The sequence below is a fragment of the Macaca fascicularis genome, chromosome 1 (assembly GCF_037993035.2).
Source record: "Macaca fascicularis isolate 582-1 chromosome 1, T2T-MFA8v1.1".
In the NCBI taxonomy this organism is placed as follows: domain Eukaryota; kingdom Metazoa; phylum Chordata; class Mammalia; order Primates; family Cercopithecidae; genus Macaca; species Macaca fascicularis.
Genome location: NC_088375.1, coordinates 12,690,415 through 12,709,725, shown reverse-complemented (window position 1 = coordinate 12,709,725; position 19,311 = coordinate 12,690,415). Strand labels below are relative to the sequence as shown.

Genomic DNA, 19,311 nt, shown 5'->3' with positions numbered 1-19,311 from the left:
TTTTTTTTTTTTTTTTTTTTTTTTGAGACGGAGTCTCGCTCTGTCACCCAGGCTGGAGTGCAGTGGTGTGATCTCGGCTCACTGCAGGCTCCACCTCCCAGGTTCACGTGATTCTCCTGCCTCAGCCTCCCGAGTAACTGGGACTACAGGCGCCCGCCACCACGCCCGGCTAATATTTTATTTTTATTTTTTGTATTTTTAGTAGAGATAGGGTTTTGCCATGTTGGCCAGGCTAGTCTCAAACTCTTGGCCTCAAGTGATCTGTCCACCTAGGCCCCCCAAAGTGCTGGTATTACAGGCGTGAGCCACTGCACCTGACCAGAATGTTCATCATGTTAAAGTTCAGATTGTGCAAAAAGGTACATACAAAAAATTGAGAATTGCCTGTCATTCCACTGTTCCACCTTTTGATATACATCTTTCTGGGGACTTCCTTGGTCAGTTACTTGTACTGTCCAAGCCACCTCTGTTCTCTCCCAAAGCTCATTAGCAGAGTTGCTTAACTATATTTACAGCATTCGATATCTCAAAGGCATGTCTTGCCTCAAATAGGCTGATTCAGTTCTGCTCCTTCTATATATAACATCAAGTTAATTTGTAACAAGTTTTGCCTAGTCTTGCTTTAAAAACATCAGTCTGTAATAAAGTCTTTAATAGTAACATTGTTGGGTAGTCAAATCACCTCTGTAATAAAGAGAAGTTACACAATAGTTGATAAAATAAGCAATTTAAATTAAAACACATAACTCTTGAAAATGGTCAGTGGTGCTACTTTTAACTTTGTTTCGGGGAATCTTCAGCCATTAATTGTGAATATCAGACTTGACTTTACTCTTGATACTCAACATTTTCCTTGAAATTACAATCTAATAATGGGCTTCTGTACTTACCGAATTTAAACTAGTTTAGTAAACTGAAAGTATAAATTTGTTCTTCTCATTATCCTAATTTTTAAACAAAGTTTTGCTCCTCAAATTTTTTTGGTAGCATGTAGACTTCCTTGAAGATAAAAGAATGCTAAGTTTTTCATGTACTTTACTTTTAGGGATTTTCCAAAACCACTTAAGATGAGGTACAGAATATATGTTAGCACACTGTTCAGCATTTTCCCTAATTTCAGTGTTATAATTTTGGCTATATCAAGTAAATACTGTCCTAAAAGGTGAAAATATATTTATCAACTAAAAAAATAGGGGAATGACCTCTTTGAGATTTTTAAAGTTCTGTTTTAAAACAAATGTCTTCTTGTCCTATAAAAAGTAGTACTATAAGCAGCTGGCTGCTTCCGTTGACTATTTCCTTGTATAATCTATAGGATTTGTTTTAACTGCTAGATACTCAGAAGGATTCTTTGAAATGAACTTGGCAGTTAGAACAAAGAAACTTCACCAGGGAGAAACGTTTAAAAGAAGAAAACAACCCACACTCCACTCTATAGTTCAGACATTAAAAGCAAGCTGGAGGCCGAGCTCGGTGGCTCATGCCTATAATCCCAGCACTCGGGGGGGTCGAGGCAGGTGGATCACGAGGTCAGGAGTTCAAGACCAGCCTGGCCAAGATGGTGAAACCCTGTCTCTACTAACACTACAATAATTAGCAGGGTGCAGTGGCAGGCACCTGTAATCCCAACTACTTGGGAGGCTGAGGCAGGAGAATTGCTTGAACCAGGAGGTGGAGGTTGCAGTGAGCCGAGATTGTGCCACTGCACTCCAGCCTAGGTGACAGAGTGAGACTCTGTCTTAAAATAAATAAATAAATAAAACAAAAGCAAGCTGGAAGTATGTTCTTTAGAATAATTATTATCTGCCTTTTTAGTGATTTTTGTAATTTAAGAACTAAAATCTACTCCTACTAAGGATTAATTTTAGCTTCCTTTTTTGAATGATGCTGAGGAACAACATGGTAGTGTCCTAGCATCAAAAGTTAAAGTCTAAGCCAGGCATGGTCGCACATGCCTGTGGTCCCAGCTACTCAGGAGACTGAGGTGGGAGGATCGCTTGAGAGTTGGAGTTTGAGGCTAGTCTGGCAACATAGCAAGACCTGGCTCTTAAACGAAACAAAACAATAAGGTCTGACGTCTCAAGTAGAGTTTCAGAAAGAACCCTATATTTTTAGTTATTTAAAATCAATACCCCATCTACTAGAACTATTCAACTTCTACAACTTACTACAACTGGTATTTATTGAGGATATACTCTAAGACCAATGTGAACTGGGTATTCTTGGACATAAAAAATACAGGAGAAGGAGGTGGTGGAAGATGAGACCCCAGGCAGACCTTATAGAGTTGTTGGAGAGGCGGTACACACACAGTTTGATTCTTGGATGTGCGTAAGGCTCAGATATGTAAACAATTTCCATACTTTACGTTAAAGAAAACATTTCCTAGGACCTTTATCAATCAATAAAGTTTTAATTACTTTAACTACATGCACAAGCATATGGCAAATGAAAGTAAAGCAAAAATTTGTTCCAGCTGGGTACAGAGGTGCACGCCTGTAATCCCAGCACTTTGGGAAGCCAAGGTGGGCAGATCACTTGAGCCCAGGAGTTTGAGACCAGCCTGGGCAACATGGCAAAACCTCAAACTACAGAAGATACAAAAATTAACCACACCTGTGGTCCTAGCTACTCAGGAGGCTGAGGTGAGAGGATTGCTTAAACCTGAGAAGCAGAGGTTGCAGGGAGCGGAAATCGTGCCACTGCACTCCAGCCTGGGAGACAGAGCCAGACCCTGTTACCCCCAAAAAAAAAAAAAATTAGTTCCAATTTGTAGCCAAGAATCCATGCCAAGAGGAATCTAAGGTAATAAAACAAAAATAAGAAAAATAATAAATATTAGGGTACTAAGTTGGAGTTAGAAGTTATGAAAAGAATGACATTGTCTTCTTTGTTGTTTATTTGGGTTACAAAACAAGTTTTTTTAGTTTTAGAAACTACATTAAGAAACTACAGTCCGGCTTGGTGGCTCATGCCTGTAATCCCAGCACTTTGGGAGGCCAAAGTGGGCAGATCACCTGAGATCAGGAGTTCTAGACCAGCCTGGCCAACATGGTGAAACCCCGTCCCTACTAAAAATACAAAAATTAGCCGGGCATGATGGTGGGCGCCTGTAATCCCAGTTATTCGGGAGGCTGAGGCAGGAGAATGGCATGAACTCAGGAGGGGAAGGTTGCAGTGAGCTGAGATCATGCTCAGCTTGAGCCTGGGAGGCTGAAGCTGCAGTGAGCTGTGATTTTGCTACTGCACTCCAGCATGGGTGACAGAGCAAGACTCTCTCTCAAAAAAGAGGAAGAAACTACAGTATCATTAAGTTATTGGCTCATTTACTCGCGACGAACATATTCCACTAATGTAAGATGTTCATAATAAGAGAAACCGGGGGTAGGATATATATATATAGGAATTCTTTACACTGTCTTCTCAAATTTTCTGTTAATCTAAAATGATTCTAAAAGGGTTACTTTAAAAAGCATACTATATAAAATTTAGATTCTAGATCAATGAAAGGCGCATTGCCCGTTTCACCACTTGAATACAACTATTTTTGTTACTTCGTTGCATTCCTTTGTACATTTTTGTATGTATAATTATAAAAACTGCAAATAAGCCTGGGCGCAGTGGCTCATGCCTATAATCCCAGCACTTTGGGAGGCCGAGGCAGGTGGACCACCTGAGGTTAGGAGTTTGAGACCAGCCTGGCCAACATGGGGAAACGGAAACCCTGTCTCTACTAAAAATACAAAAATTAGCCGGGCGTGGTGGTGGGTGCCTGTTATCCCAGCTACTCTGGAGGCTGAGGCAGGATCGTCGCTTGAACCCAGGAGGTAGAGGTTGTGGTGAGCCGATATTGCACCACTGTACTCCAGCCTAGGCCACAGAGTGAGACTCCATCTCAAAAATCAAAAACAAACAGAAAACCCCCCAAAAAAACCCTGCAAATAATTTGATATTGTTCCATATCCTGCTTTTGTTGTTTAATAATTCAGAAACATTTTATCCAGTTTGCTCCATGGTTTTGCCATCCTGTTGCTCTATGGCCATGATGATGTCACGGTCATGATGATGTCACAGTCAATGGCAGCATGGTATGCCCATCTAACACAGAAATAGATTCTAGGATGCGAGTCTGAGGGCCGGAGCCAGAGCCCTCCTAGTAGGTGGAATGGTATAGCTCAAGCTTGTCCAACCCGTGGCCTGCAGGCCATATGTGGCCCAGGACAGCTTTGAACGCAGCCCAACACTAATCTGTAAACTTTCTTAAAACGTTATGAGTGTTTTTGCAATTTTTTTTTTTGCTTTTTTTTTTTTGAGATGGAATCTTACTCTGTCTCCCAGGCTGGAATGCAGTGGTGTGATCTCAGCTCACTGCAACCTCCGCCACCTGGGTTCAAGCGATTTTCCTGGCTCAGCCTCCCTAGTAGCTGGGATTACAGGTGCGCACCACCACACCCAGCTAAATTTTTTTGTGCTTTTAGTAGAGACAGGGTTTTGCTATGTTGGCCAGGCTGGTCTCGAACTCCTGACCTCAAGTGATCTACCCGCCTCAGCCTCACAAAGTGCTAGGATTACAGACGTGAGCCACTGTGCCGGGGTTTTGGCAATTTTTTAAAGCTCTTCAGCTATCATTAGCGTTAGTATATTTTACGTGTGGCCCAAGACAATTCTTCTTCCAGTATGGCCCAGGGAAGCCCAAATATTGGACACCCCTAGTATAGACAGAGGATCTGAGGGGAGAGTCTGTGACAGAGTGAACTTGGCTTGAGAGATCTTAGGTGATGAGGCTGGAAGGTAAGTTGAGACCAGGGCACCAGAGCCTTGAATGCCGGAGAGGCGTAGGTGGTGGAAGGTATTGGGGATTTTCAGTGATTTTCTCATGACCTTATCTGGGATCCCAGGGGGACTTGAACGAAGATGAGACTGGATTTTAAGCCTCTGCCTGGGAGAAGGATGCTATTGACAAGATCAATAGAGAATTCAGGAAGAAGACCATCAGATGTGTGTGTGTGTTGTTAGGACTGAGTTTTCTTGGTTGGCTGGTTAAGAAAGAGGAGATAAAGGTGTGTGGAGTTTGGGGTATGTGAGATTTGTTGTGCCAGTGAGACTGCTTGTGTGGATGACACAGCACTAGGTACTGTGCTTAGGATTCATGCATTGGGAGGTTATAGTTGAAGCCCTAGGCATGGATGAGACTGTCAAGGAAATTCGTCCTTATAGGAAAGCAGACAAGTGAACCAAGATGGAACCTTGAGGAACACTTACTTTTGGAGGCCAGAGGAAGAAAGGAGCTCAGGGGTAACTAGAGGAATAGCCAGAGAAGAAAGCCATCTGTGGTCAAGGCAACGATTCTTTCCTTCATAGTACTGATCCTAGTTCATAGCCACATGTCTGCTGACTATTTCATTGTCTTCGCCCATTGATTAGGCTATGCTCCTTGAGGGAGGGACTCCTGTGTCTTTTTGTTCATAATTGTATCTTCAATGCCTACTACATAGTAGGTCTCAATAACTATGTATTGAATAAAGAAAGGGAAAAGCCAGGGAAGGACATTGCCTCACGTGTCGGGGAAGGAATAGTCACCACCCGCAGGAGGCACCGTGTGGTCAAGAGGGAGACCTACCAAGACGTCATTGGATTTACTTGCAAGAGTTAAGAAGTGAGTACGAGAATGCTTATGCAGTTCTATCCAGAAATTCATTAAGGTAGCAAAGAAACATATTAAAATGTTATTTGAAGGTATTGAAAAGTACAGAAAAGGCTTCCTTTTTACTTTTCAGGGTGAGAAACTTCAGGATTTTAGAAAGAAAAAGGATCAGCAGGAGTGGAGGATTACAAATAATGGCGAGAAGGGGGATAATACATGGGATGTTTTCCTATAGAAGGTAGAGGGGATTCATTTTCTGAGCAAATATTTATTGATACGTATGTTTGGTAGATAACACACAACACTAAATTTTCCTCAAGGAATCTGTAACCTGGCAAGGAAGTCAAGAAATACGCACACGTAATTTTGATAAATAAGAGTCATCAAAGGCACGGAGAGATGAATATTGCATTTTGAAAGTAAGAACCTCAGCCGGGCATGGTGACTCAGGCCTGTAACCCCAGCACTTTGGGAGGCTGAGGCAGGAGAATTGCTTGAGACCAGGAGTTCAAGACAAGCCTGGGCAATAAAGTGAGACCCCATCTCTATAAAAAATTTCTTTCTTTCTTTTTTCTTTTTTTGAGATGGAGTCTCACTCTGTCGCCCAGGCTGGAGTGCAGTGGTGTGATCTCAGCTCACTGCAACTTCCACCTCCTGGGTTCAAGCGATTTACCTGCCTCAGCCTCCCAAGTAGCTTAGACTACAGGCGTGCACCACTGCTCCCGGCTAATTTTTGCATTTTTAGTAGAGACCACCATAGGTCTCACCGTGTCGGCCAGACTGGTCTCGAACTCCTGGCCTCAGGTGATCCCCCCACCTCGGCCTCCCAAATTGCTGAGATTACAGGTGTGAGCCACTGTACCCAACCAAAACTTTCTTTTTAATTAGCCAGGTGTGGTTGTGCACACTTGTAGTCCCAGCTGCTTGGGAGGCTGAGGCGGGAGAATCACTTGAGTCTGGGAGGTTGAGGCTGCAGTAAGCTGTGATTGTGCTACTGCATGCCAGCATGGGTGACAGAGCAAGATCTTGTCAAATAAATGAATAAATAAATAAATAAATAAATAAGAATCTTAACTCTTTTTCAGAGGCAGGACTCAAAGAAGGTTGGATGGGGAAAGTTAGAAATATTCTTTTTGGATGCAAAGGCAAGAAGTTGAGTTAGTTGATGTGAAGCTGGTGTTGTGGCTTGAATCATGGCATTTGGTTGGGACAGGAGGGAGGAAATGGAGCAGAGTTATTAGGGGGCTAAAGAGTTTACTCTGTTCATACAGCAGGGAGGCAGAGACCTGCGTGAAATAGGCAATGGTATGACAGTATTTGATAAATGTGAAATAGATTGCGAGATAATAGATGGTGAAACATCCATTCATCCCTCTATCTTTCAAGTATTTCAGCGCCAAGAATGTATTACCTGCACTCCCTTAGGGACTGCGGATACAATAGTGAATACCTAGAACTTACAGTCAAGTTTGGCATTGAAACTCTCCAACTGGGAAGGGTGAGTGGAAGTGTTTACGGATGCTCCAATAACAGAAGCTCCATAGGCAAGTACACTAAGAAAATCCCCCTCTTAGAGAAGCTCAGCACATATCCCTAAAGGCAAAAGATAGAGAGAACACCTGATCGACAGGTAAGCTTAGTTGAACAGAGAAATACTTGTTTTCCCAACCCCCGGGGCATACCTGTTAAATGTCCCCTGCATCTCACGTTTCCTCTAAATACTACTTTGGGAAGAGTTGTTCAAATGGAAGTCTTGAATGCCAGGATGGAAGAGTGTGAACTTGATGTCCCACACCCTGGAAATTTCCTGAAAGTCTGACGGTGGAATGATGGGGTAAAAAGGCAGAGTTCTAAAAAGGGCATCCTAGCAGAGGATGGTCTAGAGATTAGATAGGAAGAAAGACTGAGGCCAGGAGAGCCTGAGGGCTATTGCACTCACCCAGGGATGTAATCCCAAGGGTTTGGGATTTGGATTGTGGCAGGGAGAAGGAAGAGGGGAGAGTGCAGTTCTAATATGTTGGTGTTAGTGTATTAGGGCTGCCATAACAAAGTGCCACAAATGAAGTGGCTTAAACTTACCATCATCTCATAGCTCTGGAGGCTACAAGTCTGAGCTCAAGGTGTTGGCAGGGTTGGTTCCTTCTTTTTTTTTTTTTTTTTTGAGACTTGCTCTGTCACCCAGGCCAGAGTGCAGTGGTGTGATCTCAGCTCACTGCAACTTCTGCCTCCTTGGTTCAAGCGATTCTCCCACCTCAGCCTTCTAAGAGTAGCTGGGATCATGGGCACATGCCACCATGCCCGGCTAATTTTTGTATTTTTGTAGAGACGGGGTTTTACCATGTTGGCCAGGCTGGTCTTGAACTCCTGACCTCAGGTGATCCACCCACCTCGTCCTCCCAAAGTGCTGGGATGACAGGCGTGAGCCACCGTGCCCCGCCCAGGGTTGGTTCCTTCTGAGGGCTGTGAGGGAAGGACCTGCTCCAGGCCTCTCTTCTTGGCTTGTAGCTGCCTGGCTTCTCCCTGTGTTTCTTCACATAGTTTTCCCTCTTTGTTTGTCTGTCTGTGTCCAAATTTCCCCTTTTCATAAGGAAGCCAGTCATACTGAGTTAGAGTCCACCCCAATGACCTCATTTTAACTTGATTACTTCTGTAAGGACCCCATTTCAAAATACAGTCACATTCTAAAGTACTGAGGGTTAGGATGCCAACATGGGAATTGTGTGGAGACACGGGTCAATCCACAACAATGTTTGAAAACAAAGTAAAACAAGAACCTTACAATATAACAACAGCGCATTTTCAGGGAGAGATAAAGACTTGCTTTGGTGTCTGGCAGACGCTGGGACAGAAGTGGAGGGAAGGGCTGAAGGTCTGCTTCAGAGAATCCCCGCTGGTGACCAGGGCTGTGGTGCAGACCACTGTCGAAAAGAGAAAAACCACTTGTTTGGGCAGTGGGAAAAGCAAGCACAGAGTCTGATCAACAAAAACTGAAGACCCCATGTCATTTAATCCTCTGAGGGCTGATTATCTAATTGGTGAATTACCTAATGCTATCATTTTCCCACTCCCGGCACATCATCCGTAGTTGATTCTTTTATTATTATTTTTAATACGCTTTATGTTTTTAGAGAATGTTTAGGTTCACAGCTAAATTGAGCAAAAGGTGCACAAATTTCCCATTCACTCCCTGCCCCCACTCATGCACAGCTCCACCATGAACTGCACCCATATAAGACAGTGAACTTAATTGATAAATGTGTGTGTTCTGACTGCTCCGATGACTGGCCATTCCTCTGTCTCCCTCTCCTTGGGCCTCTCTATTCCCTGAGACACAACAGTATTGAAACTAGGCCAATTGATAACCCTACGATGGGCTCTAAGTGAGGAAGAGTTACATATTTCTCACTTCCAATCAAAAGCTAGAAATAATTAAGCTTAGAGAGGAAGGCATATCAAAAGCCAAGATAGGCTGAAAGTCAGGTCTCTCATGCTAAACAGCCAAGTTATGAATGCAAAAGAGAAATTCTTGAAGGAAATTAAAAGGGCTACTCCAGTGAACACACAAATGATAAGAAAGCCATTATTCTTATCTTATGCTTATCTTATTGCTGATATGGAGAATGTTTTAATGGTCTAGATAAAATGGTCTAGAATGTTTTAATGGTCTAGATAAAATGGTCTAGAATGTTTTAATGGTCTAGAATGTTTTAATGGTCTAGATAAAATGGTCTAGAATGTTTTAATGGTCTAGAATGTTTTAATGGTCTAGATAAAAAATCAAACCACCCACAACATTCCCATAAGCCAAAGACTAACCCAGAGTAAGGCCCTAACTCTCTTCATTTACATATATATATATATAAAGAAGAAAGTCCTAGATGGCATCTTCTTCCAGTAAAGAAGTAAAAGTAAAGGAATATTATATATTATACAATATTATAAATATATAGCATATTTTATAATATATAATATATAATATATTTTATATTTTATAATATATGTTATATATTTTATAATATATTATAGATATTTTATATAATATAAATATATAAATATATTAATATTATATAATTATTTATATATATTATTTATGTATATTTATTTATATATTATAATATATAATTATATATATAAATATATATAATGTATGATAAATCAATACAAAAATACATGTTATAATATTATATTATATTAGAATATATAGATATATATATTTTTAGATGAAGTCTTGCTCTATTGCCCAAGCTGGAGTGCAATGGCGCAATCTCCACTACTGCAACCTCCATCTCCTGGGTTCAAGTGATTCTCCTGGTTCAGCCTCCTGAGGTGCTGGGATTACCGGGATTACACACCTGGCTAATTTTTGTATTGTTAGTAGAAACAAGGTTTCACCATATTGGCCAGGCTGGTCTTGAACTCCTGACCTCAAGTGATCCACACTTCTCGGCCTCCCAAATTGCTGGGAATATAGGCATGAGCCACCGTGCCCGGGCTCCTAACCCTCTTTAATTATATAAAGGCTGAGAGAATTGAGGAAGCTGCAGAAGCGAAGTTTGAAGCTAGCATAGGTTGGTTCATGAGTTTAAGGAAAGAAACCATCTCCGTAATATAAAAGTGCAAGATAAAACAAGCAGCAAGTGCTGAGAAGCTGCAGCAAGTGATCCAGAAGATGGAGCTACCATCATTGATGAAGTAGCTATACTAAACAACAGATTTCCAGTGTAGACGAAACAGCCTTTTACTGGAAGAAGATGCCACCTATGACTTCCCCCTTTTTTTTTTTTTTGAAACAGAGCCTCATTTTGTCGCCCAGACTGGAGTGCAGGGGCGTGATCTCAGCTCACTGCAACCTCCACCTCCAGGGTTCAAGTGATTTTCGTGCCTCAGCCTCCCAAGTAGCTGTGATTACAGGCATGCACCACCATGCCCAGCTATTTTTTGTATTTTTAGTAGAGACAAGGTCTCATCTTGTTGGCCAGACTGGTCTCAAACTCCTAACCTCAAGTGATCCTCCCGCCTCAGCCTCCCAAAGTGCTGGGATTACAGGCATGAGCCACTGTGCCTGGCCATGAGCCACCAAGCCTGGCCATCTAGGACTTTCCTAGCTAGAGAGGAGAATTCAATTCCTGGATTCAAACTTTATAGGAGAGGCTAACTCTCTTGTTAAGGGCTAATGCAGCTGATGACCTTAAGTTGAAGCTAATGATCATTGACCATTCTGAAAATCACAGTGCCCTTGGAATAAGCCTCAATTTACTCTGTCTGTGCTATGCTCTGTAAATAAAACACCAAGCTTGGCTAACAACACATCTGTTTATATCATGGTTTACTGAATATTTTAGGCCCACTGTTAAGACTTATCGCTCAATCAAAAAGATTCCTTTCAACACATTACTGTTCATTGACAATGTTCCTGGTCACTCAAGAGCTTTGGTGGAGATATACAAGGAGATTAATGTTGTTTTCATGCCTGCTGACACAATATCCATAGCGCAGCTGCTGTGGTTTGAATATTTGTCCTCTCCAAAACTCATGTTGAAATTTAATCCCCCATGTAGTAGTTGAGAGAAGTGGGGCCTTTAAAAGGTGATTGGATCATGAGGGCTCTGGCATCATGAATGGATTAATCCGTTCACAGATTACTGGGTTTATGGATTAATGAGTTATCATGGGAAGGGAACTGAAGGTTTCCTAAGAAGGAGAAGCTACCATGTTAGCATGATCAGTTCCTTTGCCATGAGATACCCTGCACTGCCTCAGTAGAGGCCCCACCAGCAAGAGGGCCCTCACCAGATGCAGCCCCTCAACCTGGGACTTCTTTGCCTCCAGAACTGTAAGAAATAAATTCCTTTTCTTTATAAGTTGCACATTTTCAGATATTCTGTTATGAGTAACAGAAAATGGACTAATACAGCACCCCATGGACCAAGAAATAATTCTGGCTTTCAAGACTTATTTAATAAATACATTTGGTAAGGCTAAATGTAGTGATTCTTCTGATGGTTCTGTGAAAAGTAAATTGAAAACCTTCTGGAAAGGATTCACCATTCTAGATGCTATTAAGAGTATTCATGATTCATGAGAGGAGATCAAAATATCAACATTAACAGGAGTTTGGAAGAAGTTGATTCCAGCCCTCATGGAGGACCTTGAGGGGTTCAAGATTTCAGTGGGGGAAGTAACTGCAGATATAGTAGAAATAGCAAGCAAATTAAAATTAGAAGTGGTGCTGAAGATGGGGCTGGATTTCTGCAGTCTCATGATAAAACTTGAATGGATGAATAGTTGCTTCTTACGGATGAGCAAAGAAAGTAGTTTCTTGTGATGGAATCTACTTCTGGCGAAAATGCTGTGAACACTGTTGAAAAGACAACGAAGACTTTAGAGTACTACATAAACTTAGAATAGTACATCAACTTAGTTCATAAATAATGCATAAAGCAGTGGCAGGGCTTGAGAGAATTGACTTCAGTTTTGAAAGAATGTCTACTGTGGGTTAGATGCTCTCAAACAGCATCATATGCTGCGGAGAAATCTTTTGTGAAATGAAAAGTCCATTGATGCAGCAAACTTTATTATTGTATTTTTAAAGAAATTGCCACTTCTACCCTAATCTTCAGCAACCACCACCCTGATCAGTCAGCAGCCATCAACATCAAGGCAAGACCCTCCATCAGCAGAAAGATTACAACTTGCTGAAGGCTCAGGTGATCATTAGCATTTTTTAGCAATAAAATATTTTTGATTAAGACATGTACTTTTTTAGACATAATGCTATTTCTAGACTACAGTATAATGTAAACATACCTTTTCCATGCACTGGGAAACCAATTTGTGTGACCTGCTTTATTGCTATATTTGTTTTATTAACTATGTTTATTATTATTGTTTTATTTTATGTTTAATTAAATCATATTAACTAATATAGTTTTCAAAACGACCCTATGCAGGATGTACTATTATTATGCCCACTTTACACATCAAGATCCAGAGAGGTTAAATAATTTAAGGTCATACAGCACTGAGCACTGATTCTCCTATCTTGACTCTACCATCTTTTTTTTTTGGAATGGAGTTTCACTTCTGTTGCCCAGGCTGGAGTGCAATGGCACGATTTCAGCTCACTGCAACCTCTGTCTCTGGGAGACTGTGATGGAATCTACTCCTGACAAAAATGCTGTGAACATTGTTGAAAAGACAACAAAGAATTTAGAGTAGTATATAACTTAGAATAGTACATAAACTTAGTACATAAATAATGCATGAAGCAGGGGCAGGGCATTCTCCTGCCTCAGCCTCACTAGTAGCTGGGATTATAGGCATGTGCCACTATGCCCAGCACGTTTTTGTATTTTTAGTAGAGACGGGGTTTCTTCATGTTGGTCAGGCTGTTCTCAAACTCCTGACCTCAGGTGATCCGCCCGCCTCAGCCTCCCAAAGTGCTGGGACTACAGGTGTGAGCCACGGCACCCGATTGACTCTACCATCTTGATTCTATTACCATGGCCACTGCACAGTTATCTGATATGGGCAGTGTACTCTAAGCTGAATTTTTGCACCTACCCCCAGCAGCCAACCCCACCTCTTCAGTCTGGAACTGAACCCACAATAATTCTGAGATATGCCTGTATTTAGTTATTTGATTTCCTTCATCAGACTTTGTATAGTTTTCCTCACATAGATCATATATGTATTTTGTTAGATTTCAGCCTAAGTCCTTCATTTTGGGGGGAGTTAATATATTATAAATGGTATTGTGCTTGAGATGTCAGGATCTTCTTCATTGCTCATATATAGGAAAGCAATTGACTTATTTGTATTTATTTATTTATTTATCCTGCCACCCTGCCATAATAATTTACTTTTTTGTTGACTGTTTCAGATTTTCTATGTAAACGGTCATATCATCTAAGCAAAGACAGTTTTATTTATTTTTCCACTGTACCTTTTATTTACTTTTTTGTGTTATTGCATTAGTTGAGACATAATCAATTCTTTTTTTTTTTTCTTTTTTTTTTTAAGACGGAGTCTTGCTCTGTCACCCAGGTTGGAGTACAATGGTGTAATCTCGGCTCACTGCAACCTCTGACTCCCAGGTTCAAATGATTCTCCTGCCTCACCCTCCCGAGTAGGTGGGACTATAGGCATGCACCACCACGCCTGGCTAATTTTTATATTTTTGGTAGAGACAGGGTTTCACCATGTTGGCCAGGCTGGTCTTGAATATCTGACCTTGGGTGATCTGCCCGCCTTGGCCCCCCAAAGTGCTGGGATTACAGCCATGAGCCACCACACCCAGACCATAATCAATTCTTTATTGACCGTCCTCTGCATCTGAGGATGAGCTAGGCAGGAGGCAGGAGCACACTACAGCAGGGATCTTTGCCACTGGCCAAGGTCACAGGGAGGTAGAAATGAAGAAGGAGGTTAAATTGGTGACTAATAAACTTTTCAATATATTTGTAAGTCACATTACAGTCTTCATAAATGTGTATGCCCATATTTGATACCTCCAACAGTCTTAGGAGGTGAGATATTACCTCCACTTCATAGATGAAGAAATGCAGAAGAGTTAAACCATCTGTTCATGTTCCAGAAGAATGAAGGTGGGAGCCCAGGTTCTCTGTCTCCAGGCTCCCTGCTTGGCTGCCTTTGTGCCTTTCCTTTTTCTTAGCAGTTCCACCCCTGTTGGAACCGATCACTGTGAGCACCCATACACAAAGAGTGCTTGTAGGATTGGCAGGTCTAAGTACCAGAGTGTCAGTGGTTGGAGAGCGAGAAGTCATGATTCATTATTGATGTCTGCAGAGCGTGGCACTTATACTTTGAAAGACATAGAAATGCTTTATATGAAACATGCAAGCTCCATTTTACTGTAAGAGAAGAGCGGGACATCTTCCTGCTGCCATTTTTTAAACAAAGACCAAGAGGCCTCGGGCCCCTAAGGACCTTCCCCTTCTCCCCTTTGTTACACAGACCTCTCTTACAGCCCTTGGCCTGGCTATGATTGCTTTCACCAAGTCTGCCTATAGTTCAGTATTTTTCAAACTTTAGACAATGACATAGATTAGAAAGTCATAAGGAGGCTGAGGTGGGTGGATCATGAGGTCAGGAGTTCGAGACCAGCCTGACCAACATGGTGAAACCCCGTCTCTACTAAATATACAAAAAATTAGCCAGGCATGGTGGCATGCGCCTGTAATCCCAGCTACTCGGGAGGCTAAGGCACAAGAATTGCTTGAACCTGGGAGACAGAGGTTGAGTGAGCCAAGACTGCACCACTGCACTCCAGCCTGGGCGACAGAGCAAGACTCCGTCTCAAAAAAAAAAAAAAAAGAAGAGAAAGTCACAAAAGCTTCTTAAGTCTTGACCAATGAAATGAGTAGAATGCAATACAAAAAAGTAGAAAATGTGTCAAAATGCTATGCATGAAATAGAATTATTTTTGTAAATTTTTGGTTTCGAGTAGACATTTTTTAAAAACACATATATTTGTGCAAAATAGTGTTACATGTTTCATTCTGTAGGTTGAGGTCAAAAAGTTGGAAGAGGCCTGCACTAGACTGTGAGTTGTTTAAGGACAGAGAGGCTGTCCTGGTCGTCTTTGGTCTCCAGTGTCGTGCATGAAGTGTGCACACACTGTAAAGCGTGTGAATATTTCGTGAGCGCGCTGGGTCAGGTTGTCCTGGGTACTGCTCAGAGTGCTGAGATGTGGTGGTAAACAAAAGACAGAACCCTGCCATCAGGAGCTGACAGCCAATGGGTGAGGAGGGCGCACAGCGGGGCAGGGCAGGTCAGGTCACTAGTGCTGGCACCAGAGCACCTATAGCAAAATCTCTGTGACCCTGGGCTGTGACCCTGGGCAGTGCCTTCATTTCTTCCTTTTTTTTTTTTTTTTTTTTTTTTGAGATGGAGTCTCGCTCTGTCACCCAGGCTGGAGTGCAGTGGCGTGATCTTGGCTCACTGCAGCCTCTGCCTCCCAGGTTTCAGCAGTTCTCCTGTCTCAGCCCCCCGAGTAGCTAGGATTACAGGCACATGCCACCAAGCCTGGCTGATTTTTTATTACTAGTAGACACAGGGTTTTGCCATGTTGGCCAGGCTGGTCTCGAACTCCTGACCTCAGGTGATCCGCCCACCTTGAAATCCCAAAGTGCTGGAATTCCAGGCATGAGCCACCACGCCTGGCCTTCATTTCCCTGTCTGTGAAATACTAGGCAATAGAATTAGATAAGGCATACAGTAGCACCTCCCTCAGGGTGGTTTTGATGATGAAGTGAGCTAATATTTTTTAAGCTTTAAAAATATTATCAAGTGCATCATTAATGCCTTATGGGTGTGTAACAAGTAAGACTAACCATGAACAGATTTGTACAAGATTATGTAATACAGATAGTTTCTAATGGGAATGGGTGCTGTGGAGAAAAATAAAGCAGGGGAGAATGAGGAGTGTCATTTTAACAGAGAAAAAGACACAAACTCTGCTGTGTTCAAGGTGCCCCAGGAGGAGGAGGCTGCAGTGGGCTCTGATTGCCCCACTGTGCTCCAGCCTGGGCGACAGAGCGAGATCCTATCTCAAAAAGAAAAACAAAACCAAAAAACAGTAGATGTGGAGAGTCCCCAGCAATCAAAGGTTGGCTTGTGCTAACTCAAGTCCAAGCGGCCTTGCCTCTTCCGCCGCACAGGCGGTGGCTTGAGCAGTGGTTTGCAGAGGATGTACAAGGCCAAGCTCCCTGCTCCAGAAACTGCGGTGGAGCTGAGCTAGCAAGACACTTGCACAGGGAACAAATGCAGCTCAGGACCCTGCAGGGCTCATCCAGGCACACGCATCCAGCCCTGTGCTCTGAAGAGGTTTCCAGGACTCTCCGGTAGTGGGTTAGTCCTGTCTCTCGGGAGGGTGGAAGGTGGGGAGGCCTTAGCTAGACCACACAGCTGTCATTGAGAACAGAGGCAGGCAGGGTGGGGGAAGGAAGTAGGGCCGCGTTGCAGGAGCCCTCAGCTTCCAGAGCTGCAAAAGCAGATCTTCTCAATCTTCTTTTCTCTGTCCCTCCCCAGCCCCCCAGCTAACATTGCCTGGGAGGAAGTAGTTTTTATAAGTCTTATGGGGCCGGGCGCGGTGGCTCAAGCCTGTAATCCCAGCACTTTGGGAGGCCGAGACGGGCGGATCACGAGGTCAGGAGATCGAGACCATCCTGGCTAACACGGTGAAACCCCGTCTCTACTAAAAAATACAAAAAACTAGCCGGGCGAGGTGGCGGGCGCCTGTAGTCCCAGCTACTCGGGAGGCTGAGGCAGGAGAATGGCGCAAACCCGGGAGGCGGAGCTTGCAGTGAGCTGAGATCCGGCCACTGCACTCCAGCCTGGGCGACAGCACGAGACTCTGTCTCAAAAAAATAAATAAATAAAAATAAAAATAAAAATAAAAGTCTTATGGGAGCAGGGCATGGTGGCATGCACCTGTAATCTCAGCAGCTCAGAAGGCAGAGGTGGGAGGATTGCTTGAGCCCAGGAGGTTGAGACCAGCCTAGGCAGCTTGGTAACAAAGTGAGACCCTGCCTCAAAATAAAAAAATAAAAATAAAAGCCTTATAGGTGATTCTGATGTACCCAAACCCATACCCAATATGAAATAATTGAACAGGAGGGCTAACTGGCTATGGGTTAAATTCACCTGTTCCACAGCAGGACGGATATATGAATAATTTTAGTGTGGGCTAACACAAATCTATGGTAGTAGTGATTGTGAGATTAGTCACACATGTACCTCTTACCCTTCATTTGCATGTCCTCCTGCCATCCTACCCTTCTTAGCTGTTTTTGTATAACCCCTGAGCCTGCCGCATCACTTTACACATAGAAGGTGCTTCAAACATGAGCCCCATTAAGGGGGAGGGGTCAGCAAGCTTCAAGTGGCCACCCTGTGACTAGCACCTTAGGCAGTAATGAGAATCCCTAACGATAGATTTGAAAAAAAAAAAAAAACATGGAAAGTGCCTATTAGTTAGTGGCCCAAAGAAAACAGATTTAAATTTTCTTACCAACAGTATTAGTACCCATCTATGATCTGCTTAAACCAGTGGTTCTGGTCCTTGACTGCACATTAGAATTACTTGGAGAACTTTTTTTTTTTTGAGACAGTTTCATTCTTGTTGCCCAAGCTGGAGTGCAAAGGTGCAATCTCAGCTCACTGCGTCCTCTGCCTCCCAGGTTCAAGCGATCCTCCTGCCTCAGCCTCCTGAGTAGCTGGGATTACACATGCATGCCACCACACCTGGCTAATTTTGTACTTTTAGTAGAGACAGGGTTTCTCCATGTTGGCCAGGCTGGTCTCGAACTCCTGACCTCAGGTGATCTGCCCGACTCGGCCTCCCAAAGTGCTGGGATTACAGGTGTGAGCCACCGTGCCTGGCCTACTTGGAGAGCTTTTATAAAATGCCAGTGCCTGGGCCCCATGCCCCAGAGATTCTGGCTTAAGTGATCTGGGGTAGACTCCAAGTATTGATCTTCCTTAAATGTCCCAGGGCTCTCCCAGCATAGCCAGAGCAGGGAAGGCTGGCTTAGACCACGCATCCACAGGGCAGAGAAATGCAGACACGTTCACTGCCTAACTCTTCATGTAGCCTGTGTGTGGGCTGCTCCTCCTGGCTGCCATGGATGGCCTGCTGGGCTGAAGTTGAACTGGGCAGCTTGGGAGGGTCTGATCCTAGAGTCGGTCCCACCATGGTGGTCATAGCAGGCCCACAATGGCAGCCTCAGCTGCTGGGGAAGAGCATGAGAGAGCGTATTCCCTGACTCCCAAAATTCTTTCCCCATTTCTAATATATTAACTCCCCCCAAAATGAAAGACTGAGGTTGAAATCTAACAAAATACATGTATGATCTATGTGAAGAAAACTATAAAAACTCTGATGAAAGAAATCAAATAACTAACTATAGGTGCTCCAGTGCCAGCGCTGGTGACCTGCCCCGCCCTGCTATGCAAATTTTTTAGGCCAAGGAACGCACCTTGGGAAATGCCGTCTTCACCTAACCAATGTGCATTTCTGATACAGAGATTGTGTAGACTTATAGGACATTAGAGGTGGAAGGAGCTGCATCATTTAGTCCAGCTTTCTTTGCAGATACAAAAACAGAGGCCCAGAGGTTTCTTCTTGCTCCTTTTCAGAAGCAACTGACATAACCACGTGTGTCTAGTCTGCTTGGGCTGCCCTAACTAAGTACCATAAAGTCAGAGGCTCAAACGACAGGGATTTATGGTCTCCCAGTTCTGGAGGCTGGAAGTCTGAGATCAAGGTGCCAGCAGTGTTGGATTCTCCTGTCCTGAGGGCTGTGAGGGAGATTCTGTTCTATGCCCCTCTCCTAGCTTCTGGTGGTTTGCTGGCACTCTTTGGCATTCCTTGGCTTGTAGAAGCATCCTCCCAACCTCTGCCTGTTGTTCTCCCTGTGTGCAGGCCTGTCTCCAAAGGTCCCCATTTTATAAGACACTGGCCATATTGGATTTCAGAGCCCACCCTAGTGATCTCATAGTAACTTGCTTACCTCTGTAGAGACCCTATGTCCAAATAAGCCTACATTCTGAGATATTGGGTATCAGGACCCCAACAAAGGGATTTTGCGGGGGACACAATTCAGCCCATAACAGCACACGATAATTTGATGATTATTGCAGCA

The 19,311-nt window shown here is 43.2% G+C and overlaps 1 protein-coding gene across 9 annotated transcripts in view; it reads left to right on the top strand.

Annotated features, from left to right (window-relative positions):
- EDARADD (EDAR associated via death domain) overlaps positions 1 to 19,311 on the top strand; it is a 99,869-nt gene that overhangs the window by 34,340 nt on the left and 46,218 nt on the right. The gene's annotated exons all lie outside the window — the stretch shown is intronic.